General features: G+C 37.9%; 1 protein-coding gene and 1 pseudogene across 13 annotated transcripts in view; both read right to left on the bottom strand.

The window, feature by feature from the left end:
- LOC138844250 (peptidyl-prolyl cis-trans isomerase D pseudogene) overlaps positions 1–14,149 on the bottom strand; it is a 34,883-nt pseudogene extending 20,734 nt beyond the window's left edge.
- The window catches only part of NAV3 (neuron navigator 3), a 966,035-nt gene that overhangs the window by 125,129 nt on the left and 817,021 nt on the right, over positions 1–23,885 (bottom strand). The window lies entirely within an intron of this gene.

Genomic DNA, 23,885 nt, shown 5'->3' with positions numbered 1-23,885 from the left:
GTATTGAATGCTCTTCTAGGGTTAACATGAATCAAAATGACAGGTTCACAAAATGAGTGTTATCAGTAGAGTTTATACCAGACCTACCTCATTCCCTCTATCCCTACATTCTGGGTTAATTCCAGGGCTACTACTATCTTGTGTTTGTCACAAGTACCTGTGTTTGCAATTACCCCTGCATATTTGTGGGCTCTTCATCTGTGGGTTCAACCAAAAGCACATGAAAAATATTTGCAAAAAATGTCATGTATATTGAACTGACTTTTTTCTTATCATTATTTCCCAAACACTACAGTATGATGACTGTTTTACATAGCACTTTATTACATTAAGTATTCTAAATACTCAAGAGTTTACAGGAGGATTCGCATAGGCTATACATACAAATGCCATGGCACTTTAGGTAAGGGACTTGAATGGCTGCAGATTTTGGTATCTGTGGGAGGTCCTGGAAGCAATACCCCAAGGATCCTGAAGGACAACTATAGTTCTATGGACTATAGCTTTGTAAGCAGTTTATTGTTTGGCCTTTAGGTATACAACTCAGTCACAAATACGTGATATATAACATGTACAACCATACACACCCATTCTGAGTACTGTCGTGGAAAGGCCTGCCCAAGAAGAAAACCTCAGATTTGTCCATCGTTATGCGTAACCTCAAGCGATCTCCAACTGATCACCAACCTCAATCTGATCTGTATCCCCTCCATCTGTATCTCCTCATCCCATTGCCATTTTCTCTGCTCATGACCTCACAATTGCCCAGATTACTGGAGTTATCTCCACTTCTAGTCTAGTTTTCCTATGCATCCTTCAAGAATCAAAATTGTGAAAAACCTATTATGGCAAAATGTCCTCAAAGCCTTCCCTTGGCCCATGTTAGCCTAGTTTCCCACTGCTTCTGCACATTTACAGTCTCATTGAGCTACTCAGCACTTTAAGTGTTCTCTCAGTTGCATATATTCACTACTGCATTTTCTCTATATACCTGTCCCCCAGACTCTTAACATGTCCTCTGCTAGATTAACTTCCTTCTGAAAATCCTTCTCCAAATATCTAAAGCTCTTAAATGATGTACTCTGTATTCTGTGAGTACCCAATGCAAATTTTTATAATCCTTACTATAGCACCTCTGTCATTATGGTCTACTTGAAGGTAGTTATGCATACATTTCTGATACAAATAATAAATTTTGTGAACATGTACAGATATATGTGGAAATTAGCAACAAATGCCTATGAGGCTCAGGGATTTCATTCTTTGAGAGCTAAAAATTGATATCCCCTAACCATTCCTTCTATATAGCAACATGGTAACTTTTTCCACTTCAAATGTGAACATACAGAAGACTGCATGGAGTCCAGGGAGAATTCAAATGAGGTAAAAAAAATGCAAATTTTTGCACTCATATGTCAAGGTTTTTCTACAGATCTCCCATTTATTATCAACACCTGTAGGGAACATAGCTTCTTCCAAAGCCCTCTCAGCGAGGACACATCCTCCCAGACACAGGGTGTGGCCGCAGAACTGATTAAGGACAGTAAGTGACCAATTATCAAGAAGAGCATTCAGTTCTCATAGGAACGCTGGCTCCTCTGAAGACATGCAGTTGCTTTCCCAGACTTGCTTATCTAGTGCACCAAGTCACAAGCAACCCACCAATGTCTTGGAAATCATGTTCTGAAGATTACCAAGTAAAATTACAAGTGATCCTAGAGTTATCTAAGCATACGCATGTGCTTACAAATAACTGACATAATCCATGTCAATAAAAGAGGCACGCTGAGAACTTGCTGGCGGTGCTCTGCAGAGGAGGAGTTCCATGTCCTGTCTCTCCTTTCGCTTGTTACCCCCAACACATACCTACTCTTTAAATGATCTCATTCAGTCTCCACACATCACAAGTTCTTCAATTCAGCCTTAACTGAAGTCACTGGTTCATATGAGGAGCCAGGATGTATGAAAGAAACATCTTCAGTGCTAGAATCATTGCTTTTCTCAATCTACAGAAGGCAAGTGGAAGCTAAGGCTAGAAAAATCACCAACATGTCTTGCATCTGGATTCTAGGGTGGGCTCTTTGGGATGGTGAAATGAAACACTGGGATTACTTGAAATGTGTTTGTGTCCATATTTATTCATCTTCTCTCTCTCCCTTTATTCTTTATCTTGCTGTCACTCTTTCCTCAGAATTGAGCTTGAATTGACTGAGAGGTTTAAACAAGTTACTTTCTGCATTTGTAAACTCTTCTTTTTAAACCAATACAACCTGCAAGATAATCTGGTACTGAGGTCTCATATACTGTGCTGTGAGTTAAGTGAAAAAGTAAATATATTACATAAGGCACATTACATATATTACATAAGGCACACAAATGATGCTATCAAGTCAAACAATATTTTTTAATATTTTGGTGCACAAGACACTATGTTAGATGTTAGCAGCTTCATATTTATAAGATGAGGATTAAATGATACTTTGCTATTTCTTCAAAATTTATCAGATTCTAAATTTATGAATAGTACATATTTATCACTATACAATTACAAAATATTATTTTTGTGGATTCAGAAAATTAAAACTCTTAGGATATTAATGATGATATAATAGAGTTAATATCTATATTTTACTAAAATCTGGGTTTGGGTCATTCTTCTCATGTTGTACCATGGCATTTTTTAATCATTTCAATTAAAAATAAATAGCGCATTACCCAACAACCTGTACACGATGATAATCCTTGGGTCCTTGAAATAAATGTTTCCGATATTTTTGTTTATTTATTTTGTAAAAAGGGCAAGCAGAGTTAGGGTAGGCATTTGGCCCAACATTAGGATAAGCAGTCTGAAAGCTGTCTGCTCAAAGGAAATTTCCAAATGGCTCAAGACTTGACAATTTTTTCTGCAGAGTTTTTAGATAACCTAAAAAATGAAGAGACACACAGCATGAGTGTCTGATAATCAGACTGTATTTGAAACTGATGCTTGAGAAATTTGCCTTGGAAAACAAGCTAGGAATTGTAATCATTCTTATTACTGACTTGTCTTTGTAAATAACTGTTCTTTGGAATCAATATGTCTATGTAAAATAAAAGATGGTTTTGATAAAGAAAAAGTGCTTACTAGGAAAATAAGAAGGTTGATTATTTCAATTCTATTTTTCTAAGGGTCTGATTTTCTGCTTTATTCTCAGCTGGATTTTTTTTTATCCCAGAGTCATTCTGTTTTGCAAAACTGGAGCAGAGTTGATGACTTCTTATCCCTATAGGTTTTTCACTACTCTGGCAAACCTCTATGCAATAGGATATGTGTCTTATTTCCAAAAAGGATATTTGGATTATATTCCTTCTATCACAACTTTATATCCCATGAGTTTTAAGGGTACTTTGGATTTCTTTACTCAAGCTTAAAATGTCCCTCTGCTTTTTTACTCTCATTTGTCCATGAAGCACCTTCTGTATACTTTTTTTTTTTTTTTTGACAGGCAGATTGGACAGTGAGAGCGAGAGACAGAGAAAGGTCTATGATTTTGAACCCTTCAAGCAAGCACTTCTTTGAAGTAGTTTCCATTAATTAGCTCCACTAGCAATCAGCTGTTTTCATAGAGGCACTTTTAAATGCAAACTACACAATTTGCTATTATATCATTTTCCAAAACTTTAGTTGAGTAAAAAACTAAAATGTGTTTCTCTTTGGACACATTCACACACCCACACCCACAGAGTACAGAAATAGTTCTAATGCTTTGCAAAAATACCATTCATCTTTCATTTTTATTGCTAGAGTTGGGAAGTAAAAGGACAGATCTTATGAAGGGACTCATGGAATTTCACATCTTTTTGACTCTTATCTTTGAAGTCGGTGAATTTTAGAAATATGAAAGCAACTATTATAGTGGCTTTTTTTAAATCACTTTAAAGATAGGTCATAAAGACCGCTGTACTATGTGTCAACCACAGCAGTTTTTGCTCTAGAGAAAATTTAAAAATATATGTGGTGGCAATTTTAAGGAGCACCTATAAAAGAAGTGCCCAGGGTAACTCTGTAATAACGCTTACAATCTACAGATAATAAAGGTGTATTTAATATCAATGGGGAAAATCCCATAAAGCTCATCAGACACTTAATCTAATCACCTATAATTATTTAAGGCAAAATCTGTGTGGTGAGATCTAATAGGACTCTAGGTATTGCAGATAATGATAACAGCAAAACCTTTAAATTCAGAGAAAATCACTTAACACTTTCGATTTTTTTGTTGCTTAGTATTGTACCATCCATACTCATGGGCAATACTAGGACCAAAGAAGCATGGTTAAAGAATCATTTCTAATTTAACCTTCAAAATGTATATTTGATAGGGGAAGAAGCAGTATACAAAATGTAGTAGCAATCAGCTAACACAATACGTGGTGAAGATATAAGGAATAGATAAACCTAGATGATGTTTTTAATTCCTCATCCTCTAGATGTCTAGACTCTAAGGAAGTGTTCTCAAACAGCATGGGCAATCCCAGGGGACTTTCAGACGGCAGAGAGGGAGAAGGGAAGCAAGCCACCGTATAACAGTATCTCCACCTAACTCCAGTCTCCATTTCCACTCTGGACACTGTAACCAACCGAATCAAAAATTCAAAAGTCATTCACAATGCGAATCTGAAAAAACTCATCCAACTGATAAAACAACTGAAATAAAGTTTTTTTTTTATTTAACATGTCTTATTTATAATATGTCATTTATAAATATATTTTTCATCATGAATTTAAGGTCCATCAAATAATGGTTAATATACTTTATATATTATATGAATTGCATATTAAAACAATAACTATTGCTGTCATAAAAGCCTTATATGTAAGTGAATAAGAAATATATAAATATATAATTAACCATGTATATTATTACATATGTATAAACAATATGTATAGAAAGAGACTGGATAAGAAAAATAGTAACATCAATTATGTTTGGAAGTTGAGTGTGCTTTTTTTTAATTTAGCAAAGCTTTCTTGATGTAATATTGCTTTTGAAACAAAATTAATAGTTTTATTAATCATATTGATCTATAAGTGAATACTAAAATTAATTTGCTCTTAGGAGATCATTTATAAAACTATGGAAAACAAATAAATCCTTAATTAAATATCAAATATCCATAGGACCATTGAAAATCAGCTGGCCATGTTAATTCTAAAACAATCATTGCATTTGTACAGGGAAAAACTGAGAGAAGACAACTCAATTCAGTGCTTGTATTTATGAACCATTATTTCTAGAGGGAGGCAAGAAGACACACCTTTTACTTTATGGAGATAGCCAACCTAATCATTACTAGAGTGCTTTACCACCCACTAACAATGCTGTTGTAAAATAACAAAATCATCAGGAAACCTAAAACAGCACTAAATCCCATTAAGGTTATTACCCCAACTCCTAAATATCCATTTCTCACTGTGCATTGCATTTCTGGAGAGGTTACCTTAGTAAGAACTAGATGCTTTTGAGTTCCTTTACAATGTGTCATAGAACTTCAAAACTTCTCCATGCAAGACAGGATAAAATAAACATACGGATATCAACACAATATTTTATCCTCCCTGGGGCTGTTGATTTCAAACTAGAACTTCGAATTCTAGAATGATCTCTTGTATGTCAAGGTCTGTTACAAAATCAGTGCTTGCAAAAGATTCACATATCTTGGCATCTTAGCAAAGAAACCCTCGATTTCAGTGAGATCAACAGAACCATTTTTAGAAAATCACTGCCAGACCTCAGGCTAATTTTCTCTAATTCTAAAACATCTGTAATCTTCGCCTGTGAATCAGGGTTTTAATCAGCCCTGCAGCCTAACAAATGGCTAGTGATGCTTAAAGAAAATAAACACTAAAAACCATTTGACAGGAAAAACCACAAGATAGCATAAAAGAGCAATATGGGCTACAGACTCTTGCATATACTGTTTCATTGACAACTTTTCAGACTTCATAGGCAGTTAATTCTAAAATACGATAAAGCATTGACATTATAAAAGCAATCTTCTTCACTAAAGATTGTTTTTCTAATAGCATGAAAGAAGACCAGTGAAACCAATGGGATCCCAACACACAGCTAACATATTTCAATGGAAAGAAGTGATAATAGAGTGAGGACAAAATGTAAAAAGAATCTGGGCCACAATAAGGCTGTAGAAATGCTGACGTTTGAATAGACACACCTTTCTAGGTTTTTAATCTCCAAGGTTTGCCTTCATTTTTTACTTCAAACTCAATGGAATGTTCCTCAGCAATGAATAATTCATATAAAATCTTCATTACCATATTATTCCTCATTAAGCATAAAATTGAAATGGTTTAAGGTAAATAGTATTAACACCACCCAAATAGCCTTTTATAATCTCAATTTGATAAAATTATCAATAGCAATAAATTTGTATGATGCATAGCCATACTCTTTCAGAAAACAAGAGCTGAGCATTTTACATGGTGAACCTAGAAATAAATGTTAGTAATCAGAGTGCTGATGGTATGTTATAATTAAATTGAATCTTATTTGCATTTCATGGGCTAATAACAGACATTCTTATTTTCAATGGAAGCTTTAACACTAGTAAATAAAGAGCATATGCTTCAAGAAAAGACTACAATAAAGTGAACTGGCAGTAGATCATTGTAAAAATTAAGAGAGGGAATAAGAGAGGAAGGAGGAGGATGGTTGGGAATGTGGGTGGGAGGCAGGGTGGGGTGGAAATATCACTATGTTCCTAAATCTGTATATATGAATTAATGGAAATTGGTTTACCATAAATTTAAAAAAAGAAAACTGCATTTCAAGTAAAAGTAAACACATAGTCAATGTTTTCTGTTATTTAGATCCTGTTAGCAATACAATTAACATCAATTCCCTACAGATGGGCTGCAACTTATGACATTTACTGACTTATGTGTCTTGAATTCATGATAATACCAAAATAACAGGCTATTCAGTAGAAACCCTTCTTCAAATTTTGAATTTTGATCTTTGTCTAGTCTGAGTATGATACAATGCACTTTTGCAGTGGTCAGCAGCCATGAATCCCAGCTCCCAATCAGCCATAGGATCATAAGGGTAAACAACAGATACTCTATAGTGTAAACAGAGTACCTAATCTATCATGTTAGGTAGATTACATATGCTAAAGACATTTCAACTTGCACTGTTTTCCATTTATTATGGTTTGTCAGAATGCAATCCCATTATAAATTGAGGAGCACAGCTTGCAAAATAAATTACATGACATATGAACAAAAAAAAATGATTAAAAAATTAAATGGCCTGGGAACTACCTGAATATTTTACAAGTATAATCTCATTTAATCTTTTCAACAATCCAATGAGGGTAAGTGCTGCTGTCACATTTTGCAGAGAAGAGAACAGTTTTGGAGAAGTAAATTAACTTTGCTCAGTCTTTGCCAAGCGTTACCATATGGCTCAGCAGGAAAGTGAACCCAGTCCTTGTATTCCTGAGCTTGTGCTTTTAATTCCTATCATATTGTCTCTTTAATAAAGTCACAGAACTCGAAACACATTGATGAACAAGTATGGATGAATCACTGGTAGATCATGAATCTACATTGTTATCAGGGTACATTTTTCTCAACATTGGAGTTTGTGAACCAGATACTGTTTCCTATAATTCTATCTTTTTATCTTCCTTTGCCAAAATATATGTGTTCCCAAATGATCTGTTCTTGGCTGCATTCAAATTTTCAGCCCTGACCTTTGTTGTAAGTGCTAGTTTTCCATTTCAAACTGCCTGTCTGACATCTCCTCCTGGATGTTCAGCCCACACACATTATGGCTCTTACAAAAATCCATCTTTTCTACTACATCTTATCTTTCTGCCCATAATTTTCACATTCTTTTAGAAGGGCAGAAACTAGTATGAATAACCACCAAAGTAAATTATACTACACACAAATAGTCTATCCACCTTCCCTCTCTGTGGGTTATACATGTCTATCTCATTGACTTTGACCTTAGCCATGTGATGTGTTTTTACCAGTGACATATGAGTAGAAGTGACATGTGCCACATCATTTAAGGTTCAGTACAAGTGTCTCCTGGATTTTTTGCTCTCCTTCTCTGTCTCAAGAAAATATATCCCACGGGGCTGGCACTGTGTCAAAACGGGTAAAGCCACCGCTTGCAGTGCCAGCATCCCATATGGGCGCCGGTTTGAGACCTGGCTGCTCTACTTCTGATCCAGCTCTCTGCTATGGCCTGGGAAATTAGTAGAAGATGGCCCAAGTCCTTGGACCCCTGCACCCTTGTGGGAGACCTGGAAGAAGCCCCTGGCTCCAGCCTTTGTGGTCAACTGGGGAGTGAACAAGCAGATGGAAGGCCTCTCTCTCTCTCTCTCTGCCTCTCCTTCTCTCTCAGTGTAACTCTGACTTTCAAAATAAATAAATAAATCTTTGAAAAAAAAGAAAGAAAAGATATACTGTTGCTGTGGAAAAAGACAAGCTCCATGTAGAACCCCACAGGGGATCAGTATAGTTGGGAGAAATAAGGGCAATAGTCAAGGTACTACTCCTTAGCCAGGATGGGCTGGTAAATATATTTTCGGACAGCAAATACTCAGCACAGGTAGCAAAGACGATGCCCTTTGCCATCTTTAACCCAACCAATAAACCAATTAACCAGATATTCACAACACTTAAAGAGCTAACTGAGAATAGAAAACACCCATGGTATATCTCACACATAAAATCACATACTGGGTTACCTAGCTTTATTTTCCAAGGCAATGAAAAGGTTGATTGTCTTAACTCCTGCAAGGTTGATCATCTTATCTTCCATTTGACATCTAGTATAAGCCCATATTCTACACCAAAAATTTCATACGTCAGCAAGCAACATAAAACTGCTTTTCCCAGAGCTAACAATGAGCCAAAGAAAACACCTAGTATGCTCTTGCAAGAATTGTGCCCCCCTTGCCCTGTTAGGCCCACTGCAACAAGCAGGAGTGAACCCGTGAGGCCTTGCTCTGTCAAGTGAACATCACCCACATTATCTCCTTTGATAAACTTAAGTTTGTCCATGTGGTGGTAGATACTTATTCAAAGGCTATATGTGCAACAGCCCAATCTGGAGAAAAGGCTAGTAATGTAATAAAGGCAGTTAAGTCAGCCATGCTGGTTCTCAGTGTTCCCTGGACCATAAAGACTGACAACGGGCCAGCATATACGTCACAGGAATTTAATTCCTTCTGGAGGTCCTGGAACATACAGTCTGCCCCATACAACCCACAGGGACAGGCAATCATTGAAAGAACTCATAGGATGATTAAAGATCTCTTACAAAGACAGAAAAACAATCATATGCCCCCACATCCACAGCTTGCTTTGACTGAGATCCTTTTCACTATCAATTTTCTTACTTTTGATTCCCAAGGGGTAAGCCCAGTTTATAAACACGGGATCCTTTCCATTCCAGACCCTGGCCCCTATGGTTAGGTGGAAAGACCCCCTGACAGAAGAATGGAAGGGGCCACACCCTCTGCTAACCAAGGGCTGAGGATATGCTTGTGTCCAGAGAATGTGGGATAGCCCATTTGGGTACCAGCCAGAAACATCAAGCCTGCAACTGACAGTCAACCAGAACCAGCTGAACAAGACTGAGAGTCCACCTTGTTAGCAATGCACCTGCTATCGATTGTCAAGCTGCTGTCCTATCATCTACCCTGAGGAACTGCCCACAGCCACATCTGTTACTGTTTTTTACCCCACTAGCTCTGGACAGCCACTCAAATGGCCCACAGCCTGTGTGCAGTCACGCCATTCCTGATTACCATTGTTCCTCATTCCTACCACCATCTGAGCAAGCACTCCTGTGGTCTCCCATTTTGAGGGCTGGTTAGTCAATGATGGGTAAGATCACCTGAGGGACAACCTAAGACAGGCACAGCCATGTATGGAGACCACATGGAAACAGGGTCAACAATGGTATGGCCAAGAATCATGCCTCCCATTGCTCAAAAATAAATGAAAAGGGGGAAATGTGGTAGAATAAGGCCATGCCAAGATGGCTACTGGCAAGTGAGCGTCAGTTACTCAGGAATGACTTCAGAAACCACCTGGGAAACCACCTGGCAGAAGAGCCTGCCTGGCAACAGGCTATCATTGGTTAGGGCATAAACTGCCCTTTGACTGGATTGGCTGCCTCGGCTATATAAGCTGCTATGCCAACTGAAATAAATGAGTCTCTGGGCTGCTCGCCTCTAACCCACTTTTCACCCAGGGTCTGTATGGTGACTCCGTGCCTCTTGCCCTCACTGCTCTCCTCCTCTCAGAATGAATCCACAGCAACAATATTCCATGTAGAGGTTGTTCCTGCAGTCTAGGTCTTAGAATGAGAAAAATGAAGTCAAGTCACAACAGGAAACTCACAGGTGTGCCATTTATTATGAACAAGGAATAAATGCCTGTTATTGCAAACCTGGACAATAGAAAGTAATTTGTTGTTACTGAAAATATAGATTTTCATTTTACCTAAATATCAAATCTGTTGCAATTTGCACTAGTTCCACATCTATTATATATCTTCTATACTTCCTTTCTTCCTTTTTTTTCTTTACAAGACTAGTATTCTAATTATGTTGATTTTATCTGTTCCTTTGGCGGTTGCATTTGCTTATTCATGTTTATTTCTCTAGCCTCTGGTCTATCAAGACAAATCTTCCTCAAGTTAAACTTGATCATGTAAGTCTCCTACTCAGAAATCATAAGTGACTCTCCAAGAGACCAAAAAAAAAAAAAAAAAAAGACTGGGGACTCACATTTCACTAAACAATGAGTCATACCCAAGAGCACAATAGAGCAAGTCAGAAGAAGAATAAGAATTAACCATTGGGTTTGGTAATATGTAATACACATTGATGATAACAAGGAAGTCATTGATTATCTTAGTAAGAACAGCTTTGGAAAAGTGATGGGATAAAAAAATTGGAGTAGATTCAAGAGACAACAGGAAAAGAAGAATTGGTGATAGCAAGGGAATGGAAAAAATAGTTACAAGGATGTTGGTGTAAAGGGGAGCAGAGAAAGAAAGGAATGACTCAAGGGGAATATAGAATTGATGGGGATGGCTTTTGTTTTGCTTTATCTGTTTTTGTTTTTGTTTATAGAGGAAGGGAAACCCCAATATGTTGGGGTGTTGTTAAGAATCACTTAGAGGAGGTTTAAAAAAACTGATGATGTGAGACAGAACAGAAACACCTGCTGCTCTAATTTTTAGAACAGTGAGGGCATGGGAGCCACTCACTCAGGAAGTGAGTAGTTGAGATAGTTTATACGTGCTAACATTGAGTAAGGCTCATATGAAAGAGAACTCTGAGTTTGAAAGTTGCTGGGATGGAGAAAATGATGAGTACATTTGGGTTGTTTCAGCTTTCTTTGGTAAATGATAAATAGAACAAAAGAAAATGGAAAACAGGGAATACAAGTTCAGAGAGAAAGAATGGTTCTGAGTTATTTGTTAAGAGAATGGAAAAATGGAGCTAGCAGTGTGGCTTAGTGGGTAAAGCCACGCCTGTAGTGCCGACATCCCATATGGGTGCTGGTTCTAGTCCCACTTCTGATCCAGCTCTCTGCTATGGCCTGGGAAAGCAGTAGAAGTGCCTGGGCCCCTGCACCCACGTGGGAAACCTGGAAGAAACTCCTGGCTTCAGATCAGCCCAGCTCCTGCTGTTGCGGCCACTCAGGGAGTGAACCAGCGGATGGAGGATCTTAGCTCTCTCTGCCTCTGCTTCTCTGTAACTCTGCCTTTCAAATAAATAAATAAATCTTTAAAAAAAGAATAAATTATATAGTATGATAGTAATAGTGTGTGATAAGGTAGCATAGAGGGCAAGATCATTTGATGATAAAGTAACAGGGTCCTGAGAAGCCAGACTATGGGAAGGTATATATAGATGCTGACATAATGAATCAAGACAGGATGAGAGTAGTAATAGTGCTAGTAGTAGAGAGAAATTGACAGAGATTTAAAATCTTGAATAAGCAAGAAGGGAGGGTAACTTAAGGTTCTTGGGAAAACAATAGCAAATACGGGTAGCGGGTGATCTAGACTTAGAGCAGAAACTTCAACACAAGTTTCTTTTAGGATGATGTGGGGAGTAAAAATGGACATTTTACCAACATCCAAGTCTAGCAGTGGAAGGGAGTGGGGAGGAACTGCAAGGGAACAGAGTTGTCAGGGGAGAGGTGGGTTTCAGGGAAAACAAGGTCAAGGAATGTTCCCAGGAGAGGTCATCAGGGTGAATCTCATGGCACAGCGGGAGTAAGCCATCAGAGGGCAGTTCAAGTCCTGGCTACTCTCCTTCTTATTCAGCTTCCTGATAACAAGCCTGGGGGGTAGTAGATGATGGTTCAAGTGCTGGGTCCCTGGTATCCTTATAGGAGACCTAGATGGAATTCCCAGCTCCTGGCTTTTGACCTGGTCTGGCTCTGACCCTTTCACCCAATTGGGTAGTGACCTAGTTGACTGAAGCTCTCTCTTCTCTGCCACTCTTTCAAATAATTAATTAATGAATTAGTTAAAAGAGGATAAACAATAAGGACAAGTTAGCTAACAATGAGTCTTCTGAGAAGAACAGTGGAAATGGTGTTGGGAGGCAAGGAAATATTGAGGTTAAGAAAGGAAGAGGGATGGGTGTTGGGCACAACAGTTAAGACACGGCTTGGAATGCTTGCATCTCATAGCAGAATCTGCTTCAAGTCCCAGCTACCCTGTTTCCTTCACTAATTCACACTCTGGGTGGGAGCAGATGGGTACAAATGGGTGCCTGTCACCCATGTGAGAGACCCAGATGGAGTTCATGGCTCCAGGCTTTGTCCCACCTCACTTCAGCTGTTGCAGGCATTTGATGAGTGAACAACAGGATTGAATATCTATCAGTCTGTGTGTCTTTCTTGCTGTTTTTTTCTCTTTGCCTTTCAAGTAACTAAAATAAATAAATAAAAATTTAAAATAAGATAATTTATAGAATTATATATTTGTTGGTTTAGGCATATCATGGATCACATTTTATCTTAAAATATTTACATATGTCACAACACAGTGTGTCAATCAAATATAGCCTATTAAAATTAAACCATAGGAGAACTAAATCACATATTGCTTTTGCTTAACAATAGGCTAAGAAATCACAGAAGGCATGCTTAAAACAAAATCCCAAAATATCATTACAGAACTCATTACTGGACTCTCAAGTTCAAAATTAAAAAATTAAAGTTTGTTCGGAAACAACATGTCTTTCTGAAAACATGTGTTCAGATGTTTTCAAATCTGGACGTTGATTTTAAAAAACCATTCAAATAAAATGATTCATTAGCCTATACATTTATACTTGAAAATGCACATGTATTTGAAAAGCAAATGAGTTCGAGAGTGTCCAGGAACAGATAACATTAACTATCCTGGTTTCAGGAGGTTTGGCATCTTACAATGAGAGAGTATCTTTGTGAAGGGGGGAGGGTAGGCAGAGACAGAAATGCACAATGTACATTTCAAAGACAAAGTGACAGATGAATGTTGAAGGCTCAACACTGAGGATTCCTCACTGCAAGGAGGATAATTGGTACACTGGGGTCCACTCTTGAAAAAAGGAAAGAAATCATCTTTTCTGCATAGGAAAGAACAGCACAGCACCTCAGAGAAGCCTCTTTCCCCACGTCCAGATCTGTCCCCACCACATTGCCCACATGGGTAAATGTGAGTGGTCTTCATGTATGGAAAATACATATTATGAAAAAACCATGCATGGATTGTAATGCTGTATTGCACCACAATACACTCATCTTTGAATTCCACTTCCCATGAACCTTTTGGAGCTCTTCTCTTGGGTCGAGATTAAAGAGAAAGCCGTAAAGAGAAACAATGAGAATAATGCTGACCACCACTGGCAAGGTGGACAGCTGACATAAGCCAGGAGGAAAATCAGTAGGAGACAGCACTTCCCCTACTGATTTCCTGCCATTCGTATGCCATAAAGGGTACAATTGCCACTTCAGAGCCCTCAAGCTGTGCTGAGCATTAAGATACACATCTGGATTAGGCCTGCAATGAGCCTGCAGTGCGGAACTATGAGGTTCATTAGTTGTACCCATACACGGGGAGCAATAAAAGGCTTACGACAGCCTACTGACTCTGACTGAAAGAAATTCATTCAAGAAGACAATACTCCTGTGAGTCTGAAAATCAACCTCACTTCCTCTGAATATAAGAGGTCATAAGTAATTCAAGATGTTATAACAACAGAAATACCTGTCTTATATACACATTAAGCAAAGACCAATACAGCCCAAAAGGTTTTTGTCCTAAAAAATTAAATTCTAACTTTATTTTCTGCTTATTGCCTTTCCTCTCCATACCTGCTAACTGATCAGGAAGATACAATCCCTAAAATACACCAGACTCTTTAAAGGATGTTGAAGTGGGCTATTTGTTATTATTAGAGGCATGTGCTCAGCTAAATAAAGTCATAAGACAAACAAGCTTGAATAAGTAGATGGTGCTGATTGTACCTGCAGTGAGCACTTGACTTTCATGATTAATTCTGCATTGAAGACTACACATGCTACTGTATTCTGTAAAATGGAACATCATAATAGGAGGAAAGTGTTCAGAGTAATTCATGACCACCAGCACCAATTTGAATGCTAGTATCTTACCGTGAATAATTGGCCCAATATCTGGGGAAAGCTACAAAGCAGCAGCCAATGGAAAGTTATCATCTATTTTAGATAGAAATTAAACTCTTATAGGAAAAAGTAAAATTTAAAAGTCACAATCAATACTAACGCCCACAGTGTTAATGAGCTGCTGTCATTACAGTAACAATGAAATCAAATGGTAAGAAAAGTATCTCTTGAAAAGTGTGGTGATTAAGCCTTTGATCCACAGAGAACATCTATGCAGGTGAAATTTATTTTAAAAGCACGTTCTAAGATAATACACATTTAAAAGTTAATTTAAGGCTCACTCTCTATATCACACAGACAACTTGATCTTACAAAAAGGATGATTGATCTTCAGAAAATGAGAGCAGGATGCATGTTCCACTCCTGCGAAGAGGACATAATATTTTTGTTTTCAATTTCTGACTACTTGTTTGTGCTTTTATATTTTATTCTTTAACCATATTATGAGAGTACCTACTATGTGAAACATACATTTCAGTTGGAAAAAATCATGAACTATACTTTCTCCAAACTCTATAGACTGAAATATTAGCAGAAAGTTCATGGGGGTACAATTTGATATTTTATTGTCTATAGGATTGCTGGGGGTGGGTTTATAATGTACTGAAATATAAACAAAAGAATTATGATAAATATATTTATGCTCTATGTCTTAACTCTCTCAGTTGCAAAATGTAAAACACAGTGTCTTCACAATTATGGAATAAAGCACTGGCATAGCATCTGTCAAACATAAGTCACCTTCCTTTTCTCTGCTGCCCTATTTAGGGAAGAGAGTAGCTGTCACTTTTCAAATATGGAATGGATAGAGACTCCATCAAGGGAGTAGGTCTAATCACTTCTACAGTATTCTCTTCGGATATGGTGCTTTGCAAATATACAATCACTTGAACTGCAGTAACTAGCAATTTTCTAACTAACAAAGCCTCATGTTTCTTATTTGTAAAAAAGTGAGAAGTTTCAAAAGTTAACTGATTTCTGATTTACAATACTTTCTTCTGAAAAAGAAAGGAGACCTATGCCTGGTATATTGCATACTTTTTGTATATAAACATCTGTATTCTTTATAACAGTCCTATTAAAGCACATTGGGGATTATGAAGCAGTTGTCAAATAACAGATACTGTCTCCTTTTGCTGGTAAAAAATGTTATGTCATGAAAGTAATGGATGGATCAATGACAAGTTAATAAAGCATCAGAGATAGGCAATACAAGGCTTTATTTTAAACCACATTTCTTCTAAAACTGATGACTACGGACTGATTTTTTTCCAAGGCAGGTTGGGTAACTAAGCTCTAAATCTAAGTCCTTGTACTAAAAACCTCACACTGTCTTTTCATTTAAAATTTTTTTTAAAAAAGACCTCTTTAGTTGTACTGTGCTAACCCATCCTTGCCTGGGATGTAAGAGTCAGTAGCACATGGGCTCCACATGCTGTGACAGTTCTAACTACAAAAGGTATGACACTTCCTAACCTGAAATGTCAGGCATATTCACAGCAGGGGATTTCAAATAACAATGTTATTTTAGAGTTGATTCTGACGGCTGCTTGGACACAGGAGGGTGTTATTTGTGGCTGAATCTTTTCTTGATCTATTTAGGGAATCACAGAGTTAGGGCTGTTAAAAACCAGCAAAACATTTTTATAGATACAATGAAAATTAATATTTTTTTTAGAATTTGGTTTCAAATATTTTGCTGCCTTGCTGCTAAGGAAGCTAGATACTCAGATGATTGACACTTTTGCACAATATCTCCCCAGGGTTTCAGGTGGTGGGAGCAGCAAGTCTCAGAGGGTCACCTTTTCACTGTTTTCATGCAGCTGTGTGTGTCTGTTATGCTGTAGGATAGTTGACAAAGAAGCTCTGGTTTCCCATTTAGAAGGACAGAAAGAGTGAGATGTAATTCTCATGTCTGTTACTTGAACTGACTAAAGTTGGATGCTGTGCAAAGGGAATGAGGATGTTATGGGTTCAGTTGTTTACTGCTCAAAATTTACATACTGAAATTTTAACACCCAGTACCTGAGAAAGTAACCTTATTTGGACACAGGTCAAGTTAAAAGGAGCTCATTAAAGTGGGCCTTAATCCATTGTGACAGGTGTCCTTATGAAGTAGGCAAGCACACCGGTTAAAATTGTTAGATTTGTGAACTGGAAGACCACGCCTTTGCCACGCCCCTGAGTGGCCTCATTCCACTACCTGGCCACACCTGGGTGCCCACCAGCCAATCAGGTTAATTAACCATCCTCTTTGAAAGTGGGTTAAAAGCTGGGACACGGTGTGGCCTGGCGGGCTCTTTTTCCCTGGCCTCTTGTCAGGAGGGAGCTTGCTGTAGCCTCGTGCCTCCAGGGCACATAGCCTTCGGGCCATGTGCTCTAGGCTTCCTGGCCCAGATACAGGCCTAGCTGCTCATCCACGTGGCTGGTTCCTGGTGCTTGGTATGAACCCCTATTCACCTCTCTCTCTTAAAGCTCTCTCCTATGCATCTTTCTCACCAAATAAAAAGCTTAAAATGTACCATGCTGCCTCGTTTATCTGTGCTGGTATTTAGAATTCTTCTCTAAATATTAGGCAAGAACCCTCTTGGGCTTATTAATATCGGGATTTAGTAATAAGCCCGTGGTGAAATTGTAAGGTACCCCAAATTCCGGTAGCACATGTGGCACTCCAGATAGCATTCCTAGGGAACTTTAAGGGGCCACATTTCAGTGTAAATTTTAGGGGGTCTTCTCTGATTTCACTTACAGAAAGAAGGAATTTGAACACAGACACCAAAAGAGGAAGAAAATGTGAAGACAGAGAAATCTGCCATCCACAAGCAGGGAAAGAAGCCAGGGAACATCCTTCCTGCAGGAACTCAGAAGGAACCAATCCTAACGTCTGCAACAGCTGCAGCAGGGAACCAGGAACACTCCACATGTCCTGAGTGACCGTCACGTAGGCAGGCAGATAGTCAACAAAAAAAGAGCTGAGGATTGCAAACACCTGTAGTACGTACAGCCTTACCTACACTGCAGCCCCACCTGCACCACACAAACCCCACCCACCTCCTTGCAGACCACAACTGCTGAGATTTTGCTGCTTAAGAACCAACACCAGGGATCCAACGTCAGAGGGTAAACCAGCCATCTGTAATGCTGGCGTCCTCTATGGGCACAGGGTTCGTGTCCTGGATGTTCCACTTCTGACCTAGGTCCCTGATAATGGCCTGGGAAAAGCAGCAGAAGATGGCCCAAGCGTATGGGCTTCTGCTGCCCATGTGGAAAACCTGGATGAAGCTCCTGGCTCCTGGCTTCAGACTGGCCCTCTGCTGGCCATTGCAACCATCTGGGCAGTGGATGGAAGATCTTTCTTTTTCTGTGTCTCCCTTCTCTAACTCTGACATTCCAAATAAATAAATCTTAAATAAAACAAACAAACAGGAACCAGCACCAGCTGCAAATATCAAACACAGCTGCTGGCTGTGTCCCTGCAATGACCTTAAGCTCATTATAATTTCACTACAATGAAATTACTGTGATTGAAAGTCCCACTCTCAGCATGCTCCTAAGGGTGTGACACATCTGAGAGTTAACAAAAAAGGGCCAGGAAATGGGCAATATTCAAGCATCACCCCGAACTTGGCCCCATTTGAATACTCAATTAAATCCTCGCTCCATATACCATTCCTTATCACCCTAGATCATATAAAAGGATGGTCCTGGTCCTGTTAAGTGCCATTCTTTCCTTCCCAAGCTTGCCACACTCATTCCAGCATGTGTGCTTTTGCTCTAAATAAATCTTGCTTCTCTGCTCACCTTTACCTACATCTATTCCTTGAATTCCTTCTTGGTGGAGACAAAGCCTGGAGCAAGCCTAGGCAGAGGCACAGCAACAGAAACACAATGACTTGGGCCATCACTGTTGCTTTTTAGAGGCTGCATTAATAAGAAGGCTTAAGACCAGGAGCTGGAGTCCATATCAAACCCAGGCACTCCAATGTGGGCTGCAGGCTTCCTTAACCAGCATCTCGACTTCTAGGCCAAGTGCCTGTCCTGCGTATATTTCTGATTTACTGTCTCCTTCTCTTATTGAAGACACTCAATGTGAAGTGTTTTCGTTGAGCAGCCCTTGGAAACTAACATAGAGAATAAATGCTGGACCAAGCCCGGTACGGCCAAGAACAGCAGTCAGCAAATCATGGCTATGGGTCTAAACGCAATTGCAGACTCTGTGATCTAAGAATGATTTTCACACTTTTAAATAGTTAAAATCTTTGAAGTGATTTCTTTTCCCATATCATAAAGATACTTTTACGGCATTTTGGTCTTGTCTCTTACTCCACAAAACTTAAAATATTTACTGGATGGCTTTTTGCACACAAAGTTTACTTCCTCCTTGTCTAAGAAAGACTCAAGCTGAGTTCAGTTCCAATTCCGTGACTAAATCATTAACAATTCAGTAACCTTTGTTGAGATTTCATAATTTTATTTTTAAAATAGAACTTTTTAATGAATCTCCTATTTCTGCATAATTAATACTATAGAATAAACAAAATGTTAAGCAGGTAAGAAAACAAGAAATATGAAAAGGTCTATGTACACATAATCGTAGTGGGTTTTATAAGCGTTTATATAAGTTACATTATACTAAGATTTGGAAGCCTATAATTTCACTCTGTAAATTTTCTAAAGTCAATGAATTCTTTGGTATTTTAGATAGATTTCAAACAAACATAAAGCAGAATTTCTGAAGAAAATTCTCATTAGATGTCTTAATGGTATTCTTTGTTATTTACATTTCTATTTTAATGTCATACCCAGTATATTTAATAAATCACCGGCAAGAAAGGCTTACATTTCTCAAGCAACAAAAGCAAATAGCAATATTCCTGATGGTTTGGTTTTGCTAGAATTACAATAAATTCTTTTCCATATGCCTTGAATTGTCAATGCCCTACCTTCATTTTTCTTTATATATCTATGTTTTAAAAAGTATTCAAAAAATTAAAGTTTCCCTTCTGTATTCAATCATTCATTTAAATATTAGCAGTATATTAAGGCCTGTGCTCAACCCTATCAAATCAGATAACACATGGAATAAATGCTTTCAATTCAGTGTGGCAAGCACCATCATAAAAAGATACACATATCCATATCCATATGGGGTTTCAAGATGACAAAAGCATATTTTGTGACAAAATTGCATTTAACCCTGGGAATACAGGGATAATTAGGACACAATCCCTATACCTGGCCTGGATAATTCATAGGCTTCTGGAAAATAGAGACAAACAAAAGCTTTAGAATAATAAATCATGACTGATACACACTGAATACATCAAGAAAGTGCACTGATGTGGGAGACCTGGAAGAAGCTCCTGGCTCCTGGCTTCCGCCTGGCCCAGCCCTGGCTGCTGTAGCCATTTGGGGCTGAAATAGAAGATGGAAGATCTCTCTCTCTCAATCTCTCTCTTTCTCTCTCTCTCTCCTCCTCCTCCTCTTTATGTAACTCTGCCTTTGAAGAAAATAAAAAATAATCTTAAAAATAAAAGAAAGTGCACTGAGCTCATCACGAGGTTTAGAGCAAAGTTCAGTCTTGAAGGATGAGTAAGAGCTGTGATGGATGACAGAATGGATTTTCCAGGTTGAATATGGAGTTTCAGGAAAAAGCACAGGCACAGAACTGTAGGTTTTAGAATGATGGGAAGTCATTAACAAATGGTTCAGTATTTTCAAAGCATAATCTGTGAATTCAAAGTAAGAGAAGGTGAACACTGGACCAGAAGCCATAATGCCGGAAGAGGAAGTGAGAGAATAGGGAAATAGCGCATCTGTAATTCCATAGATTAAACTTGTTCAGAGATAATTCAGGATTTAAGCAAGTGAGATCTTTCTTTGACCACGGGAATTGCTTTGGGGACCTTAGAATCCAAGTGACCCTTAGGAACCTTGCAGAAGCCTGGATTATGGAGGACTGAGCATGTACCGCAGGAAGGAGAAAAGAATCAGGCCTAGCCATGGAAAATGCCACAGCCAAGCCAAAATATACAGGGAACCAGCTGCTGCTTGATCCAACCCCACCCAATCAGAGCTGTCCATGGAGTACTCGCAACATTGTTTTCACAATGCGCACCTTTCTTCTTATGAAAGAAGATTTTCTGCCCTTCACAATCTAGAGGTTTATTATTTTAACTGGCAAGTATTAGTATTTCATTCAATTTGTAAATACAAACTAAAGCAATACAGGCTTTAGCAAGATCAATAACTTCCTGGAGCCACACAAATACCTGGTGGTTTTAGATGGAATCAGAAGCCAGGAACCCAAACTCTAAACCTCTTTTGCATTACCTATTAAGGTAAATGCTTTTCCGCAACACTATATTTCCTCCAAATGCATATTGCTTGTAATGACTTAAGGATTTGTATAACTAGTAAGTACATGGCAGATATGTTGGACGGTAGAAGATAAATGTGTCCTGATTACATGGATTCATACCTAACTGACAACTTTAGACTACCAGTGTGGGGGGGGAGCTAGAACTCTGAATGTTTACCATGCAACATGTATTTAATTGCTCTTTGTTCAGCTCTCAGCTGTGACATTGTCTCACCCAAGTTCTTTTTCATTTGTCCCTTCCTAGTGGATAATCTCCAGTCTTTCTTTCATTAAGATTGGAAAAATAAAACAAAAGTTCCAGTTATTACAAAGTTGGGTTGGAGACCTCTGTATCCAACCACCTCTTTAAAAGGTTTAATGCAACTCCTTTTTATATACTTTGCATTCATCGTTCTGCCTAAGTTAACCCTGAAATTTCCCTGCCTTCTGGGGATTCTGTGGTCTACACTGCATTGATTCTGGGTTTCTCCTACAATGTCTTCAGTGCTTTTGTGGATCTGGTAAATCATTCTTGTTGCTGATTTCATACTGTCATGATTTGTCTCCTTGTATGATTTCACTCTTAAAAGTTTCTACACCAGCACCTGGCTCCTGCCTTCAGATCAGCGCGGTGCGCCGGCCACTGCGCGCTGGCCGTGGCGGCCATTGGAGGGTGAACCAACGGCAAAGGGAGGACCTTTCTCTCTGTCTCTCTCTCTCACTATCCACTCTGCCTGTCAAAAAAAAAAAAAAAAAGTTTCTACACACACACACAAAAAAAATCTTTTCATTAAAATATTGTAAAGTTTCAAGTACAGTGAAGCTGGTATAGTATTTGAGTACCAAAATATTTTTGCTATAAAATCAACTGTGCCAATATATTCTTAAAATGTAGTAATAGATTCAAATTTGGATAGCTTTTCTATTAGTTTTCTCTATGATCAACCTGTTGTAGACACTGGCCAATAAAACTGGTGTGGGATCAAAAGTGAATCTGTGAATAATTTTAAAATAATCAAAATACTATTCATTTGTATTCACTTTTTAAAAATTTCTCCCAGGCTTAAATCTCAGTTAAGGATGAGCACAGAGCCAGTTAGTCCATCACTTTGTGCTTTGGATGTCTCCTTTGCCAAAAGATGATTCTGGTGGCAAACTCAGTGGGTTGTTACGAGGATTAAATTAGCTCTTATGCGTAAAGTACTTAGAAATATGGCTGGCACCGAGACATTCAAAAAGGGAACTGACAGACTGATCATCCCAAATCCAAAGTCTGAAATCCAAATGCTCCAAAATCTGAAATGTATTGAGTTTGTGCTGAGCTGATAAAGTTTGCAAGTATTCCCAAATCTAACTATGCCAGAGATCTGAATCTGTTCTGGAACCAGCATTTCAGATAAGGGATATTCAACTTGTATCATAATAATTTTTATCTAGTAAATATTGAAGATGGATGTGGCTAATACAAATTGCCTGGGGTCAGATTAAAATATGCCGTTAGATAAACAAGTAATAGGGTTTTGATCTATAAGAGATCAAGGGTCTCTGGATATTTAATTAAGCTTGAAAAAGCATCACAGTTTCAGTCAGTAGATTTTGCCACCTGTTTTGTCCATTGGAAAACCTGACAAAATATTTTAAAATTATAATAAACTCACAAATCCTAACAATTCACAAAACCCTAAGTACATATTTAAAACTTTAAAAAGATCTAAAATAAAATTATAATATTTTACCCCATAGAATGAAAATTATATAGAAAAATTAATGCTAATGTGTATACACATGTGTACATATACATGGGGTACTCCAAAAAGTTCATGAAAAAATGAAATGAAAAGATAGGTTTATTTTGGCACAAAAGTTTTAAAATCCAAGCATAGTTTTATTATAATATATGTTTTGAATAAACATTTTAAAGGGAGGGAATCTTCAAAATAAACACACACATCCACACACACATATATTTGGTCATATACACAGACATGAGTTTACATGATGCATTCTCTTCTATCTTTTTGGATATAAAACATATGGGTACAGGCATACAGAAAGATCAGGTAAGATTTTTCTAGAATGGTTTTGCAAATAAATCCTAAATTTGACATTTTTAAATTTAATGGAGGATTGCACTAGCTCTTAAAAATACAGTGTACATGTAGAAATACAGCTCACATGATAGAAGTACGCAATCTTCTAAAGTCAAATATAAGTTTTTAAAATTTAATGCTATATGGTAATGTCTCTCTGCAAACCAGGTGAAAGAAGCAGCGTAATATAATACATACACAGTAACATCCAAAGTGCATAAAAGAAAGGGTGGCAGGTCTAGGAGGAAATACCTGAATGAACATCCTTACTTGTCTTTGGCATGGGAGTGTTATGGTTTCTTTCTAGATCCTTCTTTATACTTTTGTATATTCTGCTAATTTTAATCAACAATCACAGAAAAGATTCAGAACAAAATGACTAATTTGGATAACAAGCACTCATTTATAATGAAAGCCCTTTCATTTACAGCTTCTCCGAAAAAAGTATGGAAGCTCTGTTAATGTTTAAAAAAATCTAACTTATTGCAAATAAGATTAGAAATTCTAAACACAAATGAAGTCAAGCAACAAAAAGTATATAAATGGTGCACATATGACTCTAATAAATAAATCTATGCCACCCCTTTAAATAGTGGGAGTGAGGAAGATGCAGAATTTATCAGCTGCCAGCCGCAAGTCCTCAATTTAATGACCCCAAGTTGAATATCTCACCTATTAGTTAACCTGTTTA

This window comes from Oryctolagus cuniculus, chromosome 11 (assembly GCF_051225735.1).
Source record: "Oryctolagus cuniculus isolate XC-2025 breed Fujian yellow rabbit chromosome 11, ASM5122573v1, whole genome shotgun sequence".
NCBI lineage: Eukaryota > Metazoa > Chordata > Mammalia > Lagomorpha > Leporidae > Oryctolagus > Oryctolagus cuniculus.
The sequence above is the reverse complement of the archived record's forward strand: the minus strand, read 5'-3'. Positions and strand labels throughout refer to the sequence as shown.